Raw genomic sequence first — 24,163 nt, 5'->3', positions numbered from 1 at the left:
TTGGCCTTCCCTTTGACCTTGACACAAGGTCACCACTCTTTCAATTCACTCCAAGTCATGGGTTTCTCCTTTACTGCAGCTGGTGACCAGCTGATAGTTTGGACACTTCAGGCAAGGGAGGCATTGCTGTAAAGCTCTCTCATCTTTACTATGCATGCTTGCATAAGACTTTGGTTAGGTCAGTCTTGGAGTATTACATGCAGTTCTGGTCGCGTCATTATAGGAAGGATGTGGGGGATTTGGAGAAGGTTCAGAAGAGGTTTACCGGGATGCTGCCTGGATTGGAGGATATTAGCTACAGGGAGAGGTTGGACAAACTTGGATTGTTTCCTCTGGAGCGTCAGAGGCTGAAGGGAGATCTGATAGAGGTTTATAAAATTATGAGAGGCTTAGATAGGGTAGACAGCCAGAAACTTTTTCCCAGGATAGAAATGTTGAGTATTAGAGGCCATAGCTTTAAGGTGAGAGGGGGAAAGTTTAAAGGAGATATGGGACGTTTCTACACAGAGAGCAGTAGATGCCTAGAATGCACTGCCCCAGGGGCACTATTGGAAGCAGATACGATAGTAGCATTTAAGAGGCTGTTAGATAGGCACATGAATATGCAGGAAAATGGAGGGATATGGACCATGTGCAGACAGAAGGGATTAGTTTAATTTGGCATCAAGTTTGGCACAGACATCGTGGGTGGAATGGCCTGCTCCTGTGCTGTACTGTTCTATATTTACTACTATATCCTGATTGATAGTTGGTGACACATCTTCAGGTTTGTAGCCAACAAGCTTAATGGCTGGCACCAATGTCATTCAAACTTTGCTCTTTGCAATATGTAACTTGAACCTGGACAGACAGTAACTTGTATTTTTATGGCACCTATCATGGTTTAAGACCTCCCAAAACACTTCACAGCCAGTAAAGGCCTTTTGATGTGTAGTCACTGTTGTAATGCAGGAAAGCATGCCAGACAATTCTTGCACAACAAGTTCCTATAAGTAGTAATGTGATAATGGCTGGATAATACACTGTTAGGTATTTCTGCTTTTTCTGCTCTTGTTCTCCCTGTTATTTCTTCCATTTCAAGTAATCATCTGAGTTCCCTGCTTTCCACCAAATCTGCTCTCTTGATCAATCCTGAATTTCACTGCCTCAGCATGGGAATTGAGCCTTCAGCAGCTTAGATCCCAGAACATTGCAATTCCCTTCCTAAACCTCTCTTCCTCGCCCCCCCCCCCACCTCCATTCCTTTCAGATACACCCTAAAACCATCCTCTGTTGATCAAGCCTATGGTCACATGCCCCAAAATCCCCTTAGGTAGCTCATTGTCAATTGTTTTTTGATAACATTCCTCTGAAGTACCTTGGGAACATTTATCTACATGAAAAGTGCTATTAAAATATATGTCATTGCTGTAAAGGTTTATTTAATGATAACCATCAGCTAGGAAGCCAGGGAAACTCTCCTGATCACATTGTCAAGGAACCAAAGTCAACATGTGAACTGAAGGCAATTGGAAAAACCTGGCAATTGGAAACTTCCAGTGCTTTTGAACTTGGAGGATGTGTCAGAGGCATTATTGACCTAGCTTAAAGCAATACCTTTAATTCCCACAGAGAGGAAGCCCACAGATGTTACCCAAGCCAACCTCTGTGAAGGGATCAAGGCAGGAAGAATCAGAATCAGATCTATTATTGAGTTATTTGATGTGAAATTTGCAGTTTTGTGGCAGCAGTACAATTACTATAAATTACAAAAATAAGTAGTGCAAGATAAAAGGAATAATGAGGTAGTGTTCATGGGTTCATGGACCGTTCAGAAATCTGATGGTGGAGGGGAAGAAGCTGTTCCTGAATCGTTGTGTGGGTCTTCAGGCTCCTGTACCTCTTTCCCGATGGTAGTAACAAGAAGAGGGCATGTCCTGGATGGTGAGGGTCCTTAGTGATGGATGCTGCCTTCTTGAGGCACCGCCTCTTGAAGATGTCCTCGATGGTGGGGAGCATTGTGCCCATGATGGAGCTGGCTGATTCTATAACCCTCTGCAGCCTTTTGCGATCCTGTGCATTGGAGACTCCATACCAGGCTGTGATGCAACCAGTCAGAATGCTCTCCACCGTACATCTATAGAAATTTATAAGAGTCTTTAGTGACATAGCGAACCTCCATAAGCTCCTAACGAAGTAGAACCATTGGCGTGCCTTCTTCATGATTGCATCAATGTGTTGGGCCCAGGATAGATCCTCTGAGATGTTGACACCCAGGGGCTTGAAGCTGTTCACCCTTTAAGAGCTGCAAGAGATTAGAGAGGAGGAAAATAGATGGAAAATTCACTTTGAAAAATGGATTTTGTTCTAGATGCTTGTTCATGCACATTGTTCAGTTAACTTTGCAGAGAAGGAGACCTTGAATCAGATTTGTATCACTGGGCAGCATTCAAGTGTGATAAGCAAAGAGAAAATGGAAACCTTGCATTCCCTGCAGCCAACCATGAAGTTGGGCATAGGCTTGTTGGCCCAAATGGCCTTCTTCTCTGCCATAGTAATTCATTGTTGCAATGCATGTTTCTGTGCTTTAATGGCAGTAGGTAAGGAGAGTCCATACAATGCCACATGCATGTGGATTATTGTGGTGTGGCTTGACATATGACTTCTAAATCCAGTTATGTTCCAGTCATAGCTGCAAGGCTACCATCCAATAATGCCATGAAAGGATTCATTTAGATCATTAATATCAGCAAAAATCATCTTGTGAGAGAAACTCTTTTGCCAGGTTTAAGAAATAAACAGTGTGCTTGTGACATGTTGACGAGTTTACTCCCTTCCAACTTTATGAAACAGCAATACATATTTCTTAAAACTGCACCTGAGGGATGATGTTATAATTAACAGATCCTGTGATGTTTGCTTACATATATTTCACAACTGTGAAACATATTAATGTAGTTCAAATAATTAAAATAAAAGTCTACTGCAGTGTGTCAATGTGCATGTAAAACATTTTTTAATTAGTTATGTTTTTTCTGGAAATTAATCTTCGTTATGGAAATGTAACTGGACAAAAGAATGTTAAGAAACCATTCAGACTTTCAAGCCTGATGGCTTCAATTAGTGCATGGATCTTAACTGCATCTCCCCTCCATAATCCTACCATCATTGTCGAACAAGAGCCCGCCAACTTTACTTTTGGAGTTTCCAATTGACCACTAGAGTGGACCCTTTTCTTGAGTCCATGATTTCAAAGTCAAAGTAGAGTTTATTGTCATACGCACAAGTGCATGTATGCACAGGTGCAATGAAAAACTTACTTGCAGCAGCATCACAGGCACATAGCATCAACCCTGCCTTTTATGTGAAGAAGTGCTTCTGATAGCATCCAATATAAATGGCCTGGCTCTGCATTTAAGTCTCTGCCCCTCTTTCTGGATGGTATCACTGGAGGGAATAGTTTCTGTCTGTCTGCCTATCAGTTAGTTGGGATATGGTTGAATTGTGGTTACACTACTGGACTAGCAACTGGACTAATACTGATCAGGGTCTGTAATGGTGACTATAAAGTCCATGCTGTCCTGCAGGGAAGGAAATCTGCCATCATTACCTGGTCTGGTCTGTATGTAACTCCACAGTCACCAGTGTGGTTGACTGTTAGCAACCCTCAGAAGTGCCCACAAACCAGGAGATACCATCTGAGATGGACAATCAGTGGTGGTCTGACTGATGACATCCACAACTCCTCAACAAATAATAAAGAAAAGCATCCTTTCATTGTAATTAAGCACCTTACAACCATACACTTGAGGGAAAACAGTCCTGGTTTATACAATCCTTCCCAATATTCATATCTTTTTAACCTGGTGCCCCTTTGATGTTTCTTCCCTCCGCAGTCAATATTCCCCTCCTGAGCTGTAACCAGAACAGGAGGTACTACACTAACTAAAATCTAACTAGCTCTCTATGATCATAACATTATTGCCATCCTTTTAAATTCCAGTTGTCCTCATGATAAAGACAACACCCCCTTGGGCTCATTTGATTAGTTTTTTCCAACCCACTGATTTTTAGTGTTCCATACTTGGACTCCTGAAATCTCCCTGCTGTGTGGGCATGGATGTTCTGGGAATGATGAGGACATAGGCAGCAGTTGTAGAAGCCCCCTCACCACCAGCTTTCTCAAGGGCAACTAGGGACGGGCAATTAAATGCTGTCTCAGCCTGCGAAGCCCACATCCCTTGAATGAAGTGCACGTGGCAGCAGTATCAGCATTTTTGCACAAGTGAAGTTTTCTACAAAAAATCCAAAAGTTTTTGCTGGTGATGCAGTGTGCCTTCATAGGTTGTGCTCTCTGCAGCCTTCTCCTGCTTAACCAAGCTGAAATCACCTGAACTACTGTGTATCTAAAGTTTTTATGAACTAGTCCAACGAAAATTTTTACTTAGCCTTCATGGAACTAAGTGTAAGTTTTTGTTTTATCGGGATGGTCTGTGGTCCAAAGAACTAATTCTTAGCTATTTCCCTAAATGAATATAGCAAAACATAAGGATTTTGGTTCTACTTTAATCATTAATGTCTCAAGTTTATTTAGAACTATAAAATATTTAACAAGTTGATTAAAAACATTTCCTAGTTTGGAGTCTGAGAACACTCTTTAATGTGATTGGCCACTTAGCCACTCTGATGACATCACAGTTGTTGGGCGCCAGGGATCCTGCTGACAGGAAGGCAGCAGGAGTCAAAAAATTGAAGTTCTCGTTCCAGAGATGGATGGATGTTTGCAAGGAATTTTTTTGTCCACTCTGTGGGAAGCACCGTCAGTTTACTTTTAACTGCAAATTTTGGGCCTGTTTTGCTGCCAAGTGCAAACTGGTTGAAGAAACTAGACTCTTAGTGGCTTAATGGACCTTCTATTGATGACTGATGATGGACCTTCTATTGATGACTGATGATGGACCTTCTATTGATGACTGATGATGGACCTTCTATTGATGACTGATGATGGACCTTCTATTGATGACTGATGATGGACCTTCTATTGATGACTGATGATGGACCTTCTATTGATGACTGATGATGGACCTTCTATTGATGACTGATGATGGACCTTCTATTGATGACTGATGATGGACCTTCTATTGATGACTGATGATGGACCTTCTATTGATGACTGATGATGGACCTTCTATTGATGACTGATAAGTGACACCCATGATAATCACCACTGCTAACACATTCAACTTCACTGGGTAATGGGAATTCCAGAAAGACATCCATTGATTTATAACCAATACATGGGAAGTAAATCGGGTATCTTCAGAATCAGAATCGGGTTTATCATCACTGACTTATATGTCGTGAAATTTGTAGTTTTGCAGCAGCAGTACAGTGCAAAGACATAAAAATTACTATAAATTACAAAATAAATAAATAGTGCAAAAAAAAGGAATAATGAGGTAGTGTTCATGGACCATTCAGAAATCTGACAGCGGAAGGGAAGAAGCTGTTCCTAAATCATTAAGTATGGGTCTCCCTGCTTCCCTTTACCTCCTTGAAGACCCTCTGTAATGAAGACCATAGGGTATAGGAGCAGAATTAGGCTATTCAGCCCATCAAATCTGCTCCACATTCAATCATGACTGATTATTTTTTCTTAACCCCATTCTCCTACTTTCTCCCCGTAACCCTTAACCCCCTTACCAATCAAGAACCTATCAATCTCTGCCTTAAATGCACCCAATGATTTGGCCCCCACAGCCCTCTATAGCAATGAATTCTACAGATTCACCACCTTCTGGCTGAAGAAATTCCTCCTCATCTCAGTTCTAAAGGGAAGTCTCTTTATTCTGAGCCCTCAGATCTTGGACTCTCTTACTGATGGAAACATCCTCTCCACGTCCACTCTATCCAGGCCTGTCCTAATATCTCCTTGCATGATACATGAGTCAATTTGTGTTTGATAATCACCCTCGTGAAACAGCTTAGGACAGTTTATGACATTAAAGATGCTATATCAATGCAAGTTGCTGTTGTTGTTACTCTACCTAGCTAGTAATTTGTACAAGGATGAGATTAAAATGAATACAGCTGTTGTTCCTACCGACTTGCTGTTTGATTTCATCATCCATGTTACATGACATAGTGTCATGTAACCACGATACAATAGACTGGCAAGCTCATCCTTTATCCTTAGAGAGAGATAAGAGGAATTTTTAGTAATTAATTGCCCTTTAACACTCATTTTTTTTCAAAAGAATCTCATAGACCTTTTAAATCATTCTCAGTATAAAATGTGAAGGAAATCAGTATGTGTATCAAGAGAGATGAATTTAAGAGTGCTTGGGAAGTTAAAACTTTTATGCTAGATATAGAATTTCCTCGTAATTAACTGCATGATATTTCTCAAGAAACTTGCAGTAATCATTAATCCTCTTGTGGGAATGTTATTGCTCACTAAGGGCATTGTGCATACTGGTAGTAATGTTCATATTGACAGCTGCTGCCAGTGCCTTCTCCTCCTCCCCTCCACAATGTAGAACAGCCTTCATAAAATTTAAGAAAGATATATTACAAATACTAAGGTCCAACTTCAAGCTGTAATCTGAACTCCTGGGGCTCGGGTGATGGTTAGAATCTGCTCCAGTTTTGTTATTGGCAGCAGGCAAGCTCTTTGATTCAAGAGCTGTGTTGTGGTTGCTCCAATGGGCAGCTCCTCAATCTCCCAAACAGTCAGCAGTTGAATTTTGTCCAGGGCGTACATACAAAACGGTAAGCACATCAGAAAGGATTTAGACGGTGGCAAGAGCTTGGTGCCTGGAAGCAGTATGCAAACACTTTTGGCTTCCTGAACCTCTTGGGTTATAATTAACCCTGTGACAGCAAGCTACCGAGGAGACAAAATTCACATCACTGCCTCTCGTGAAGGGAGGAGGGTGGATTTTCTCTGCCTTGCTTCTCTGCTGATTACATATTAACTTTTCATAGTGGTGCGGCTGGTAGAGCCACTGCCTCACAGCACCAGAGACCCGGGTTCAGTCCTGACCCCAGGTGCTGTCTGTGTGGAGTTTGCACACTCTCCCTGTGACTGCATGGGTTTCCTCCGGGTCCTCCGGTTTCCTCCCACATCCCAAAGACGTGCTGGTTGGTAGGTAAATTAGCCGCTGTAAATTGCTGCTGATAGTATAGGTAGTGGTAGCACTGGGGGTGGGGGGGATGAGGGAGTTGATGAGAATGTGGGGAGAATTAAAAAAGAATTAACGTAGGATCAGACTAAATGGGTGTTTAGCATAGACCCAGAGGGCTGAAGGGCCTGTTTCCATTAGGACATAAGATATAGCAGCGGAATTAGGCCATTCAGCCCATCAAGTCTGCTCCACCATTCAATCATGGCTGATTTTTTTCTCTCAACCCCATTCTCCCCGTAACCCTTAGCCCCCTTACCAACCAAGAACCTATCAATCTCTGCCAAATACACCTTGCCCTCCACAGCCCTCCATGGCAATGAATTCCACAGATTCACCACCCTCTAGCTGAAGAAATTCCTCCTGATCTCAATTCCAAAGTGACGTCCCTTTATTTTGAGGCTGTGCACTCGGATCCCAGAGCCTCCTACTAATGGAAACATCCTCTCCTTGTCCAATCTATCCAGGTCTTTCAGTATTCAGTAGGTTTCAGTGAGGTCCCCCCTCATCCTTCTGTACTCCCTCGAGTACAGACTCACAGATATCAAACGCTCCTCACATGTTAAGCCTTTCATCGCTGGGATCATCCTTGTGAACCTCCTGTGGACCCTCTCCAAGGCCAGCACATCTTTATGAATCAGAATCAAGTTTATTATGTCATATGTGATCATGTCAGCTGACATATGTCATGAAGTTCGTTGTTTTCCGGCAGCAGTACAGTGCATGGCATAAAATTACTATCAGTTACAAAAATAAATAAATATTGCAAAAGAGGAATAACGAGGTAGTGATCATGAGTTCATAGACCGTTCAGAAATCTGAGGGCTGAGGGGAAGAAGCTGTTTCTGAAATGTTCAGTGTGGGTCTTCAGGCTCCTGTGCAATGTGAAGAGGGAATGTCCCAGGTGGTGAGGGTCCTTAATGATGGATGCTGCCTTCTTGAGGCACCGCCTCTTGAAGACGTCCTCGATGGTGGGGATATTTGTGCCCGTGATGGAGCCGGCTGAGTCTACAACTCTCTGCAGCTTCTTTCAATCCTGCGCATTGGAGCCTCCATACCAGGCAGTGATGCAACCAGTCAGAATGCTCTCCACCGTACATCTGCAGAAATTTACAAGAGTCTTTGGTGACGTACCAAATCTCTTCAAACTCCTAATGAAGTAGAACCACTGGCGTGCCTTCTTCATGATTGCATCAACGTGTTGGGCCCAAGATAGATCCTCCGAGATGTTGACGCACAGGAACTTGAAGCTGCTCACACATTCCACTGCTGACCTCTCAATGAAGACTGGTGTGTGTTCTCCCGACCTCCCCTTCCTGAAGTCCACAATCAATTCCTTGGTCTTGCTGACATTGAGTGCAAGGTTGTTGTGACACCACTCATTCAGCCAATCTATCTTAGTCCTGTACACCTCCTCATCGTCATCTGAGATTCTGCCAACAACAGTTGTGTAATTGGTGAATTTATAGATGGCGTTTGAGCTGTGCCTAGCCACACAGTCATGATAAGATAAAATACCTTTATTAGTCACATGTACATCGAAACACACAGTGAAATGCATCTTTTGCATAGAGCGTTCTGGGGGCAGCCTGCAAGTGTCGCAACGCTTCTGGCGCCAACATAGCATGCCCACAACTTCCTAACCCATACGCCTTTGGAATGTGGGAGGAAACCAGAGCACTCGGAGGAAACCCACGCAGACATGGGGAGAACGTACAAGCTCCTTACAGACAGTGGTGGGAGTGTAGAGAGAGTAGAGCAGTGGGCTAATCACACATCCCTGAGGTTCACCTGTGTTGATTATCACAGTTCTTTAGGTACTGGGCCCAAAATTGCTCACAATATTCCAAATGCGGTCTGATGAACACTGTATAAAGCCTCAGCAGTACATTCTTGGTGTACCTCCCTATGGCTCAATAACCATTCCAATGGGTTCCCTTACTGAGATGCAGAGTAAAGCCTACCATCCCTTAACATCCTGAGTGAGAAAAGGGAAATGGGCATCTATGCAACAACCTCAAGGTGTCCTGACATCACAGGAAGGTTACAGCATGGAAGCAGGCTATTCAGTCCATTAGAGTCCATGCTGACTCTATGCAAGATCAAAGCATTTAGTCACACCCAACTGCATTCCCTCACCCCATAACCCTGCAAATATTTCAAGTAATTATCCAGCTCCCACTTAAATGCCAAGGATGTGGTTGCACTGTAGAGAGTGCAGAGGAGATTCAGCAGGCTACTGCTTAGATTGGAGGACTTGGATGTGGAGACATTGGATAAGCTGGGCTTGTTTTCCCTGGAGTGAAGGAGGCTGATAGAGGTACATAAAATTATAAGAGGCATAGATAGGGTAGGTGGTCAGAATCTTCTTCCCATGGTGTCAAAAACAAGAAGGCAAGGGTTTAGGTGAGAGGAAAGAGTTTTAAAGGGGATATGAGGGAAAGTTTATCAGACAGAGAGTGTTTGATGTGTGGAACTCATAGCCAGAGGGGATGGTGGAATCAGATACGATCACAATGTTTAAGAGACATTTAAACAGCATTTAAATAGGCAAGGCATAGAAGGATACAGACCTAATGCAGGCAAATGAGATCAGTGTAGATGGGCAAAAGGGTCAGCATGGGTATGGTGGGCTGAAGGGCCTGTTTATGTATTGTACAACTCTAATAGTTCAATTTCCATCCGCACTGTCTCCCAGGGTAGAACATTTCAGATTCTTACCACTTGCTGCATAAAAAAGGTCACTCCTCATGACATTTTTGCCAGTTACGCTGTTCTACATCCTTTAGTTCCTCACCCTTCTGCCACTAGGGAGTAGTTTCTGTCTAATCAATTTGTCTGCATTGAGCTTTATGATTTTAAATACCTATATCAAATCCTCTCACAATCTCCTTTGCTTCCAAGAGAACAAACCCCAGCTTCACCAGACTATCCACATCACTGAAGCCCTCGACTTTCATTCCAGTAAATCTAGTAATCATTCTAATGAATCACTTCTGCACCCTTTCTAAAGCCATTATACCCTTCATAACATGTGGTGCCACAGCACTGGAACACAGTACTCCACTTGTAGCCAAAATAGTGTTTTATAAAGGTTATAACAGAACAGTACAGCACAGGAACAGGCCCTTCAGCCCACAATGTCTCTGCCAAACACGATGCCAAATTAAACTAATCCCTTCTGCCTGTACATGATCCATATCCCTCCATTCCCAGCATATTTATGTGTCTTTCTAACTGCCTCTTAAACTCCACTATCATGCCTGCTTCCACCACTACCCCGGGCAGCACATTCCAGGCACCCACCACTCTCTGGGAAAAAGAACTTGCCCTGCACATTTCCTTTAAATTTACCCCCCTCATCTTAAATGTCTGTCCTCTAGTTCTTGACATTTCTACCATGGGAAAAAGATTCTGACTGTCTACCCTATCTATGCCCCTCATAATTTTATAAACTTCTGTTAGGTCTCCCCTCAACCTCTGACTCTCCAGAGAAAACAACCAAAGTTTGTCCAACCTCTCCTTAAAGCTCATACTCTCTAATCCAGGCAGAATCCTGGAAACCTCTTCTGCACCACTTCCAAGCCTCCACACACTGTACTTCCTGTAATAGGGCGACCAAAATTGCACACAATCTCGATTCATCTCAATCCTGTGCTCTCAGTACCTCTATTTATAAAGGCCAGGAACGCATATGTTTTTTTAGCCCCAAGTAAGTTACTAATGAACCTTTGAATTGTGGTCACTATTGTAATGCAGGAAGTGTGGCACTCAGTTCATGCATGGCAAGCTCCCAGAAAAGCTAATGTCACAATGATCAGACCAACTGTTTTAGCGATGTTAGCTGAGTAGCAAATGTTGACCAGGACCCTGGCTAGGAGATTGGCAAGGACTCAAATCACTGTTGGAGGAGACCCTTTCCATCATGTCTTTCTGGATGTCCTTAGGTTGTTGTATAAATGTCCCTCTCGATCAGTACATTGAGAACTGTGAGAGTTGGTGGGCTTTACTCTATATCTCAGCAAGAATTATCTGACATTGATAGCAAATAATGAAAAGTTAAAATGTTTTTTTTCCTCAGCAGATAATGGTCAAACGAAATTTACCCTCCTCCCCTCAGGAGAACCAATGATGTGAATTTTGATTCCTCCTGTCACAGGGTTAAACCTTATGCCAATTGGGAGTGTTTGTGTTGTTAGCTGGAAGTTGAGTATTTTTCTTGTTGAAATTCACTTCACAGAGAGTAAGCCATGACTTAGTCAGGATTCAAACCAACACCTTCACTCCAAAGTATCATGTTCAACTTCTTCACTCAAAATTGCCCTCAGAGAATATGTTCAAGAAGTGTTGCAGATAGTCTGAGATTGGGTGGGGACACAGTGGCACAGCTAGTAGAACTGCTGCCTCACAGATCCAGAGCCTCAGGTTCAATCCTGAGCTCCGGTGCTGTCTGTGTGTGAAGTTTGCATTACTTCCTGTGATTGCGTGGGTCTCCAGGTGCTCTGGTTTCCTCCCACATCTCAAAGGTAGGTTAATTGGTCACTGTAAAATGCCCCTAGTATGTAGGTGAGTGGTAGAATCTAGGGAGAGTTGATGGAAATGTAGGGAGAATAAAATGGGATTCCTGTAGGATTAGCATAAATGGGTGACTGAAGGTCATGCCCTCTTGCTTGTTACTACCGTCAGGGAGGAGGTACAGGACCCTGAAGACCCACACTCAACATTTCGGGAAACAGCTTCTTCCCCTCCACCATCAGATTTCTGAATGGTCCATGAACCCATGAACACTACCTCATTATTCTTTTTTTTGCACTATTTATTTATTTTTGTAATTTACAGTACTTTTCATGTCTTTGCGCTGAACTGCTGCTGCAAAATTTCACAACAAATTTCACATCATATAAGTCAGCGATAATAAATCTGACGCTGATTCTGATTCTAATTCTGAGCATTGACACATTGGGTCGAAGGGCCTGTTTCCACAGTTCTAGGACTCTATGAACATGCAAGTGCTATTTAACTGCTGATCTGCCTTTTTCCAGTAAAACAGTGCACTAATACATCTGTTGGGATAGGATGTAATTAAGGGTGATTGCGCCAATTTCGTATTCATACCAAGAAACGATGGGGGTGGAAACACGTCCTTCTGTCTGCTGCACTAAGCATTGAAATATAATGGGGTCAACTGCATTGAATATAATGGGGTCGCTGCATTGCATACTATTTAGCTCCATTGGTAATTGGTTTATTATTGTCACATACCAAGATAACAGTGAAAAGCTTTTGTTTGCATGCCATCCAGACAGATCATTCCATACGTAAGTACATCGAGGTAGTGTCAAAAGGAAAAAACAATAACAGAATGCAGAATATAGTGTTACAGTTACAGAAAAAGTGCAGTGAAAGTAGACAAATAAAGTGCAAGGGCCACAATGAGGTAGATTGCAGAAGATTGCCAGACCCATAAGCATATTTAAGAGAACGTTGGTACTAATTCTTATAGAACTGAGATTTAAAATAGAAGAACGATTATAATAAATGTAATGAATAGGTCTGTTGAGGCATCTTGCAAAGTTTCGCCAGTTTCTTCCGTCATCTTGGATGTCCATCAAAGGCACCTTAACTGAGACTTGGCAAGGAACAGTATGTGTGGTATCTGCTCTTCAGTAAGACTGACCGTCCCTGAGTTCTGCCACATCCTGTGGCGTCAGTGCATTTCCCCTTTAAGAGGCTGGGGTGCAGGCCAGCTTTAAGTAGTGCAAGCCTCTCACCTGCTGAGGCATGCAGCCAATACAGCCAGCACTGTCAGAATGGTCCAATCATGTTCATTAGCGGACTGCATTAAGTAACAATGCTGCCTGCATTGGGCACTACATTAATCTTGATGCAGGGTTTTGACCTGAAACATCTGCAATTCCTTCCCCGCCCCCCCCCAGATGCTGCCTGATCTGCTGAGTTCCTCCAGCTTTTTGTGTGTTGCTTCAGATTCCAGCATCTGCAGTCTCTTGTGTCTCCTATTGCTATGACTTTGTACTCTGGCCTCCTTTTAAAATTGGAACCAGGCACAAATTTCTAGGCATTTCTTGAATTTCTCCCTGTTTAGCCTAGTGAAACCCTTAAAAATTTTGAATGCTTCTTTTAAATCTTCCCTTAACAATGACCCCAGCTTCTCCAGTCTGCCCATGGAACTGAAGTCTCTCCTTCCCAGTGCCTCATAAATCTCCCCTACACTTTCTCCAGTACCTAGAAATAAGAAGTGATGGATAGCCTGCAATGTACCATTCCATTTCTCTTCTCTTCACAGTGCGTACATTTTATTTTGCGGTTGTTTCTTGAATTTCCTTTTCTACCAGACCACAAATGTGCTTTTCCACATAAGGGTTTATTTAGGATGGTGCGGTAAAGTGAGAAGCAGTGAAATCACAATTACATAAAGATTGCAAGGCAAGAGAGAGCCATTCGGGCTCTTCCAGTCTGCTGCCTCCTTCAGAATCAGGTTTATTATCACTGACTTATGTCTTGAAATTTGTTGTTTTGTGGCAGCAGTACAAGTGCAGGGACATAAAAAATTACGATAAGTTACAAAAATAAATAAATAGTGCAAAAGAGGAATAACGAGGTACTGTTCATGGGTTCGTGGACTATTCAGAAATCTGATGGCGGAGGGGAAGAAGCTGTTCCTGAGATGTTGAGTGTGGGTCTTCAGGCTCCTGTACCTCCTCCCCGATGGTAATAACGTGAAGGGGCATGATCTCTTCGGTGAGATAATGGCTGGTTCTGTGCCTGAAGTCCACTTTCCCATCTAATCCCAAATAATTCATTCAAGGGATGTGGGCTTCACAGGCTGAGCCAGCATTTAATTGCCAATCCCTAGTTGCCCTTGAGAAGTTGGTGGTGAGCTGCCTTTTTGAACTGCTGCAGTCCTAGAGGTGTGGGTATACCCACAGTGCTGTTGGGGAGGGAGTTGCAGAATTTTGACCCAGCGACGGTGAAGGAACGGTGATATATTTCCAAGTCAGGATGGCAAGTGGCTTGGAGGCCGACTTCCAAGTGGTGGTGTTCCCATGCTTTTGGTGCCCTTGTCCTTCTAACTCATAGTGGGTTTGAAAGCTGCCGTCTCAAGAGTATTGCTGCAGTGGATTCCTTGATTCTCTTAAGTGTTTCACATCTTCAGTGGCTGAACCTGCACAGCCCTCTGTAGGAGTGAATTCCAAAGGTTCACAACCCTCTGACTGATGGACTTTCCCCTCATCTCCATCCGAAATGGCCAACCCCTTATCCTGAGACTCTGTCCTGTCGTTCAGCTGAGGAAACAGACTGTCAGCATCTCATCTATCATTTACTTCAGAATTTTGTAATGTTTAATAAAATCAGCTCTCATTCTTCTAAGCTCCAGAGAATGCATGAATCAATCTACTCAACTGCCTCCTCCCACAACAATCCTCTCACACACAAAAACACAACAAAACAGGAGCAGGAGCAGGCCACTCAGCCCCTCTGCCCCCAGATCTGCCCCCAGATCTCAACTCCTCTTTGCCAGTTCCCCACAGCCCTCAATTCCCAAATCTTTCAAATATTTATCTACCTCCTCTTTAAATATCTCCAATAATCTAGCCTCTATAACCCCCTGGGGTAGAAAATTCCAGAGATTCACTATCCTCTGCATATCTTGTAACTATATCCCTTCATTAGAGACTCTCTAACACTGATAATCCTTATAATGAAGTGGAGCTTTTCAAATGGGCAAATGGGGCTAGCATAGATGGGAATTTTGGTCAGCATAAGCCAGTTGGGCCGAAGGGCCTGTTTCCGTGCCATATGACTCATTAGTCAAAACATCTCAACATCTACCTTCTCATGACCCCTTAAGACCTTACATGTTTCAATAAGATAACCTCGCATTCTTCTAAACTCCAAACAATACAGATCCAACTTTTTTTGAAGTGTTCTTGATAGAACAACTCTTTCATCCCAGGAGTTAGCCTAGTGAATCTATTCTGGATTGTCTCCAATGCTGGCATACACTTTGTTTAATAAGGGATCCAAAATTTTACACTGTTCTCCAGGTGTGGTCTCACCAACACCCTTTACAATTATAACAATATTCTTCTATTTTCAAACTCCAACCCCCTAGCAATAAAGGCAAATATGCCTATACGCCATTCCTAAGAATCAATCTAGTGAGCATTTATTGACAGCTTCTATCCCGATGTTATCAGACTCTTGAACAGACCTCTCATAATACACTAAAAGGTGAACTCTTGATCTCCCAATCTACCTCTTCATGGCCTTTGCACATCATTTGTCTGCCTGCACTGCACTTTCTCTGTAACTGCAACACTATATTCTGCATTGTGTTTTTCTTTGTATTACATCGATGTACTTATATATGGCATAATCTACCTGGTTGGCACGCAAACAAAAACTTCTCACTGTACCTCAGTACACGTGATGAAATCAAGTGTGTCCTTCACTGGGTATAGAGACCGAAACCTAAGGAAGGATGCACACAGTCCTTCAGGCTTGGTTTCATCAAAGCTCTGTATAATGCAACAAGACTCTCACTCCTATATATTCAATCATTCCTTGCAATAAAAATTACCATATCATTTGCCTTCTTAATTACTTCTTGTAGTTGCATGTTAGCTTTCCATGATTCATGTACAAAGATGCCAAAGGCCTTCCAACACTTATTACATTCTCACATTTTTTCTACCAAGGAGTATACTTTCACATTTCCTGGCATTAAACTCCATCTGCCACCCTTTTTGCCCACTCACTTAATCTATCTGTACGCTTTGGAGAGGGTGCAGAAGAGTTTTACCAGGATGCTGCCTGGATTAGAGGTCATGTGTTATTAGGAGAGGTTGGACAAACTTGGGTTGTTTTCTCTGGAGCGGCAGAGACTAAGGGGAGACCTGATAGAAGTTTATAAGATTATGAGAGGCATAGATAGAGTAGACAGCCGGTATCTTTATCCCAAGGTGGAAATGTCTAATACTAGAAGGTATGCCTTTAAGGTGAGAGGGGATAAGTTCAAAGGAGATGTGGAGATGTGTGGGGCAAATTTTTTACATAGAGAGTTGTGGGTGCCTGGAAAGTGCTGCCAGGGATGGTAGTGGAGGTAAATATGATAGAGGCATTTCAGAGACTCTTGGATAGGCACATGAATATGCAGAGAATGGAGGGATATGGACTTTGTGTAGGCAGAAGGGATTAGTTTAGTTAGGCATTTAATTATTAGTTTAATTCGTTCAGTACAACATCGTGGGCTGAAGGGCCTGTCCTTGTGCTGAACTATTCCATGTTCTATGTTTTTTGTTGTCCTTTGCAATCTCCTCCCAGCTCCCTCTCCCTTCCAGCTTTTAAAATTCATCATGGATTTGGTGGAAAAACTCCAGCCATTGGCACAAAGGCTTGTGGAACCTAAAAGCCAAAACATGATGAGTGAACAGAGTTTTGTGATTTTTTGTTTTGACAATTACATCAATATAAATTGGAAATGCATGGTTATTAGGCAGTGGACTTTTGTATAAAAGATGTGATAAGGTTAAGGTAAATGCAATGAAGTCATTTTGTTTTTTTTTTGCCTTAACTATATAAAATAAAGTATAACTTTGCTTGTGGTAGCACAAATTTCATGTGAGAAACATAAATTTTGTTGGTTTGCTGTGCAAAGTAGGTGTACAACATCACAATGTCTGATTAACACCACTGCACTTGTGTGGAAGCTCTGTTATAAAATCATGAGAAATACAGCCCCTCGGGCTTGTTCTGCCAGTCATTAAGATCCTGGTGAATCTCCTATCTCAAACCACTTTCCCGGCTGATCCCCACGTCCCTTGAGTTTCCAAGAATCCATCAAGTTCAACATTGAGTATCCAGCTGAGCCTCACAGCCCTCTGAGATGGACTATTCCAAAGATTCACAACCCTTATTTCAGCTTTAAAATAGTTGACCATTTATCCTGAGTCTCAGATCCCTTGTTCTACATTCTCCAGCCTGGGAAACAACCATCAGCATCTATCTAACGCTCTAGGAATTTTCTACATATCAATGAGATCCTCGACTCCAATGAGTGTTGCTCCATCCTACCTAAAGTCAGAGGATTTTATTGGGCTGAGCTGTCAGCAAAGGAGTTTAATATGTAGATTGTGCAACTCTTTTTTGAACACTTAAACTTTTGTCACAGAGAAGTTGAATATTTTTCACTTGTATCCCATTTGAACTTTGACACCCACCATGATCTGGGCTGCCTCAAAGCAAATCTTCTCACTTACAAACCAAAAGTCACAAGTGCATGAATGTTCAAGGTGTTATTTATATTAATATGAGGAATATATTTTTAAGTTCCTTCATGGGCTGTGGGTGTCACTGGCAAGACTAGCGTTTATTGTGCATCCCAACTTGCTCTTGAGACGGTAGTGGTGAACCATTTTCTTAAACAGCTGCAGTTCCATGTGGTGAAGATACTTTCACAGTGCTTCCACAGTGGAGGGAGTTCCAGGATTTAGACCCAGTGATGATGAAAAAACACTGATGTATTTCCAAGTCTGGATGGTGTGTGTGACTTAGGGAAGCAGTTGATGTTGGTAGTGCTCCCAATAATTACACAAAATAATCTAATGAAATACATAAGATATGATAACATGTGATGTATTGGTCTTTATTGTAAGAAAGATTAAGTTCGGGTTTCGTTACCTGTTGCTGAACTAAAAAGCTAATTTAATTTAAAATACTTATTTACACTTTTATTCATGAAATTTCCGTTTGTTTTGCAAATCCAGAACTGTTCATCAGATTTTGCAATGTTGCACAATTACCTTAGAGTCATAGAGTTATACAGCATGGAAACAGGCCCTTCTGCCCAACTTGTCCATGCTGACCAGGTTGCCTACTGAGCTAGTCTCATTTGGTTCAAATCCCTCTCAAGTTTAAAAGTGATGCCACTGATATGAAACCTTTGCTACAGGTCTATCGTGGCAGCAGAGAATATATCCATTATTTCAATCTCAGTACTTCTGCTACATCAGTTTAAAGGATTGGAGGTGGAAGTATGATAAATGAAAAGGAACAAGTGGCTTAATTAATGTGTTAGGTTCAACAAGCTCTAGAGTTGCAAAGAGTCTGAATAATAGAAAGACTCAAAATTTATAAATGACAGCTTTCAGAGAATGATTGTCATTTTTGATTTTTGGTTATTCTTGATAGCTCAAAAGAACACTCAAAGTAGCTGCCCACAATTGGATGAGGTTAGGAACTGAGCCGAGGAAGGAGTGTAGAAACAAAATAGCACCTGAATATTGTTTGGGGTCGACAATTCACTAGGTTTATCTTGGAGTCACCAGTATTCAAGGATCAGTCTCCGGAATCCCACAACAAGCAAAAAAACTTGGAGAAAAGGAAACATAACGGACTTAGAAGAATCGGAATCAGGTTTATTATCACTGACATATGTTGTGAAATTTGCTGTTTTGTGGCAGCAAGACATAAAAATTACTATGAGTTACAAAAATAAATAAATAGTTCAAAAGAGTAATAATGAGGTAGTGTGCATGGACCATTCAGAAATCTGATGGCGGAGGGGAAGAAACTGTTCCTGAAACTATATGTAATTTGGAACACTTTATTAGTTTTAGAAATCTTGCAGGTGGGACTAAAAATAGTTGTGTGATTGACATTTAGTATCATGCAATCTAGTAATTAGAATCTGCGGGAAGGCAAGCCACAAAGATGATTGGCACCTCACACAAACTATGGTGGAGTGGGATGGTCAGGGACAGAAGGTCATTCGATGAAAGTTTCAGCAATTTGTCCAACCACAATTGGCAACCATTGAGATCTGGGGATAAAAGGGTTAGTTTTGAGCACAAACATTTGTGGTGGGTTTATATTTCCCTGGGCTACAGAAGATGAAGGTTGATTTGGTGGCAGTGTTAACATAATTGAAGAAGGCAGGAGGGTCAGGAGAGACAACTCTTTCTTCTGGTGGAGAAAATCCAGAATGCGCTTAAGAAAATTGGAGGCAGGACATTCAGGGTGGTATCAGGAAGTTCAAAGTTTATTGCAAATCTGGAACCCCCTAATTGAGAAAGCTGTGGGCACTGGGGTCTGTTGAAAATTCCAGAATGGAGATCGATAACTTATTTTGTTGGGTAAGGAAGTTAAAGAAATAAAGCTGGGTAAATGAGGCTGTGAAAGTGATAAGCCAAGAATTTGATGCTGAACCAGGTCTGAGCGACCAAATTCCCTCCTTCTGATCCCTGGCTCCAACTAGTTTCTGGAGGGAATCTCACATCACATCCATGATGCCCCAAAGAACATTACAGCCTGTGGGGTAGCTTTGGACACAGCAAGATCCCAGAAACATGAACAGACAACCTGTTTATAAAGATATTGGCTAGTGGATAACTATTGAGCAGGACATCAAGAAGACCTTCAAAATAATGTAGTGAAACCTTTTATGACCAACCTGGAAAGGATTCGGGGCCTTGTTTGAAGTCTCAATTGAAAGATAAGATCATAAGACCGTAAGATATAGGAGCAGAATTCAGCCATTCGGCCCATCGAGTCTGCTCCGCTATTCAATCATGGCTGATTTTTTTTTTTCTCAACCCCATTCTCCCACTTTCTCCCTGTAATCCTTAACCCCATCACCAATCGAGAACCTATCAATCTCTGCCTTAAGTACACCCAGTGATGTGGCCTCCACAACCCCCTGTGGCGACAAATTCCACAGATTCACCACCCTCTGGCTGAAGAAATTCCTCCTCATCTCAATTCTAAAGGGACATCCCTTTATTCTGAGGCTTTGCCCCTCAGAGCCTAGACTCTCCTACTGATGGAAACATCTTCTCCACGTCCACGCTATCCAGGCCTTTCCAGAAGGTACCTAGGACAATGTGGCAGTCCCTCAGACTACACCAGGCATATCAGCCTAGATCGCTGTATTCTAACTTTTGGTGAGACTGAGGTTGCAGCAAAACAAGTTGAGGTCGGGGTTGCTCAATAACGACATGAGGGAGGAAGGAATAGAAGGTTATGCATATAGCTGGGAGGGTGTGGTGTGAGAGAGACTTATGTGCATAAATATAGCAAGGACTATTTGGGTAGCATTCCACTCCCATTGCCATGGACACACACTCTAGTCTCACACTGCTATAGATGCCAACAGTGTCACAAACCATCCTAGTCCTGATAAATTGGTAATTTGGTAAACTGGTTTATTGTCACACGTACCAAGGTACAGTGAAAAACTTTGTTTTGCATGCCATCCATACAGATCATTTCATTACATTAGTGCATTGAGGTGGTAAAAGGGACACTTTATTCTGTTATTAAGTGTCACAGTTACAGAGAAAGTGCAATGCAGGCAGACAGTAAGGTGCAAGGCCATGACAAGATAGATTGTGAGGTCAAGAGTCCATCTTATCATACAAGGGGACCATTCAGTAGTCTTATAGGAGTGGGATAGAAGCTGTCCTTTGCCTTGGTGGTATGTGCTTTCAGGCTTTTGTATCTTCTGCCCGATGGGGCGAGGGAGAAGAGAGGACGTCTGGGGTGGGTGGGGTCTTTGATTATGTTGGCTGCTTTACCGAGGCAGCAAGAAGTGTAGACAGAGTCCATGGAGGGGAGGCTAGTTTCCATGATGTGCTGAGCTGTGATGCAGGGTTTCCATCCAAAACATCGACAGTTCCTTTCCCCCCACAGATGCTGCTCAACCCCCTGAGTTCCTCCAGCAGATTGTTTGTTGCTCCTGATTCCAGCATCTGCAGTCTCTTGTATCTCCATAAACCATCGTAGTCTGACATTGTATAGTCTTTGATATATATATTGTAAAATCAAATCACCAGTTTACAAAGACCTTCAAAGCATTACATTGCCATTTACTTTAATACAGCCACTTCAACATCAATCTACCATTGGTGGACATTTAACCATAGCTTACACTTTTGATATATTAAATAAAAATGTTCTTTTATACTGCCTCTGTCTTGCTTGCCATGTAGGTTACGTCTGTAATGGAGATGAGTATTGCACCCAGTTTTGGATGTTTTAACAATTCCAGAAGCCCACTTGGGGTAAGCCGAAGACAGGCCACACTATCCTTGCTCTCTGGTAAGCTTATTAAAACGAAATGGCTCCTGCCAGAATAATTCCCCAAATCATCTATTTTGTTATCAAACCACTGCTGCCTTTTTTTAAAGAGTGCATCAATTTGCCTTCAAGGTAGTTAAATCAGGTTTCCCTGCCAGACAGCCACTCCTCCAACTCTGCAATCCTGTCTCTGTTTTCTGTCAGTTTCTGTCGAGACAAGGCCATATTCCTCAACTGCTTTTTGATTTATGCATCTTTCTGATATCCTGATAGCTCCCTCAGGATCACAGCTTATTTGAGAGAAGAGACAGAGACCACTAAACTGGTGACAGGGGTTTCGGGGAGTGGTTGAAGCAGGTTCCCCCCCATCACCTCCATCCCCCCTCCACGATAAGCTTCCTCATTTTCTTTCTTGAGTTTCAGAGCTTCTGCTGCAAAAGAAATCAAAGTGATTGAGTTTGCATGGTTAAGGTGCAGGGTTAAACCATCACGAGCCTCAATAATTTTTACCAAGCAACAGATGGTTTATTTTGTAGAACTTCTTGCTTACTTCATCCTGGTTCCTTATCTTCCAAAGTCCAGAGTCGAGTTAATTATCATATGTACGAGTACATGTCTGCACAGGTGCAATGAAAAACTTACTTGCAGCGGCATCACAGGCATATAGCATCATATAAGCAGCATAAATTAACCATAAATTATCCACAATTTTTACAAGAAAGAACACAATTAGAACAAAGAAACAATATCCATTTTAGTGCAAAGTGATCAGAGTGGTCATAGTGTTGCTAAACTGCAGTGATTAGGGATTGTGCTGGTTGGTTCAAGAACCCAATGGTTGAAGGGAAGTAGCTGTTCTTGAACCTGGTGGTGTGGGACCTCAGGCTTCTTCCTCTGTTTCAATTTCTCTGCCTCATTCCATTCTCCCTCCCTTTCATAACTTCTTTTTAAAAAAACACTTCTTATGCTTTTCCTTCTCTCTGTTGTCTTGTGTCGTTTTAAATTCCTTTTCTACCTCTTTTTCCACCACCACTGTAGATGACCAATGCACTGGGTCTGACAATTGGCCACAATAGGAAGTGAACATCACCAGCAAGACCAACGTGTATTGCCCCTGAATAGATGGTGTTGAGTTGTCTTGTTGAACTGCTGCAGCCCTTATGATAAAGATGCTCCCACAGTGTTGTTGGGGAAGGAGTTCCAGGATTTAGACCCAGCAGCAACGAAGGAATGACGATATTAGTTAGACTGCATTTAGAGCATTGAATCAGAACCAGGTTTATTTACGGATTTATTTGACATGAAATTTGTTGTTTTGTGGCAGCAGTACAGTGCAAAAATATAAAATTACCATAAATTACAAGACAAATGAATAGTGCAAGATAAAAGGAATAACGAGGTAGTGTTCATGGATTCATGGACCGTTCAAAAATCTGATGGCAGAGGGGAAGAAACCCTTCCTAAATCATTGAGTGCGGGTCTTCAGGCTCCTGTATCTCCTCCCCAATGGTAGTACCGAGAAGAGGACATGTCCTGGATGGTGAGGGTCCTTAGTGACGGATGCCGCCTTCTTGAGGCACTGCCTCTTGAAGATGTCCTTGATGGTGGGGAGGGTTGTGCCCATGATGGAGCTGGCTGAGTCTACAACCCTCTGCAGCCTCATACGATCCTGTGCATTGGAGCCTCCATACCAAGCAGTGATGCAACCAGTCAGAATGCTCTCCATCATACATCTATAGAAATTTACAAGAGTCTGAAGGCATATTAAAAATTAAACATATCACTTCAATTTGTTTAAATAGTATGTGTGTGTATACTGTATATAAGGAGAGGTTGGACAAACTTGGGTTATTTTCACTGGAGCAGCAGAGGCTGAGGGGAGACCTGATAATGAGAGACATAGATGGAGTAGCTGGTATCAGAATCAGGTTTGTCATCACTGACTTATCATGACGTGAAATTTGTTGTTTTGCGGCAGCAGTACAGTGCAAAGACATAAAATTATTATAAATTACAAAATAAATAGTGCAAAAGTAAGGAATAACAGGGTAGTGTTCATGGGTTCATGGAGGATTCAGAAATCTGATGGTGGAGGGGAAGAAGCTGTTTCTGAATCATTGGGTTTGGGTCTTCAGGTTCCTGTACCTCCTCCCCGATGGTAGTAACAAGAAAAGGGCATGTCTCAGATGGTGAGAGTCCTTAGTGATGGATGCCACCTTCTTGAGGCACCGCCTCTTGAGGATGTCCTCAAAGGTGTGGAAGGTTATACCCATGATGAAGCTGGCTAAGTCTACAACCCTCTGCAGCCTCTTGCGATCCTGTGCATTGGAGCCTCCAAACCAGACTGCGATGCACCCAGTCAGAATGCTCTCCATCGTACCTCTATAGACATTTGCATGAGTCTTGGTGACATACCAAATCTCCTCAAACTCCTAATGAAGTAAAGCCACTGGCATGCCTTCTTCGTGATTGCATCAATCTGTTGGGCCCAGGATAGATCCTCTGAGATTTTGACACCCAGGAACTTGAAGCTGCTCACCCTTTCCACCACTGACCCCTCAATGAGGACTGGTTGGTGTTCTCCTGACTTCCCCTTCCTGAAGTCCACAATCAGTTCCTTCATCTTGCTGACGTCAAGTACGAGGTTGATGTTGCAACACCACTCAACCGGCCAATCTATCTCACTCCTGTACGTCTCCTCATCACCTTCTGACATTTTACCAACAACAGTGGTATCATATGCGAAGTTATAGATGACGTTTGAGCTGTGCTTGGCCAGACAGTCATGAGTGTAGAGAGAGTAGAATAGTGGGCCAAGCATGCATCCTTGAGGGGTGCCTGTGTTGATTGTGCACTGTTCTGGTCACCACGCTTACAGGAAGGATGTGGTTGCAATAGAGTGA

General features: G+C 42.5%; 1 long non-coding RNA gene across 1 annotated transcript in view; it reads left to right on the top strand.

The window, feature by feature from the left end:
* LOC127574529 (uncharacterized) overlaps positions 1-24,163 on the top strand; it is a 51,102-nt gene that overhangs the window by 14,458 nt on the left and 12,481 nt on the right. The window contains exon 4 of the long non-coding RNA XR_007956915.1: positions 21,173-21,281. This is a non-coding gene — a long non-coding RNA (uncharacterized LOC127574529). The remainder of the gene's footprint in view (positions 1-21,172; positions 21,282-24,163) is intronic.

The sequence above is a fragment of the Pristis pectinata genome, chromosome 9, assembly GCF_009764475.1.
Source record: "Pristis pectinata isolate sPriPec2 chromosome 9, sPriPec2.1.pri, whole genome shotgun sequence".
In the NCBI taxonomy this organism is placed as follows: domain Eukaryota; kingdom Metazoa; phylum Chordata; class Chondrichthyes; order Rhinopristiformes; family Pristidae; genus Pristis; species Pristis pectinata.
The sequence above is the reverse complement of the archived record's forward strand: the minus strand, read 5'-3'. Positions and strand labels throughout refer to the sequence as shown.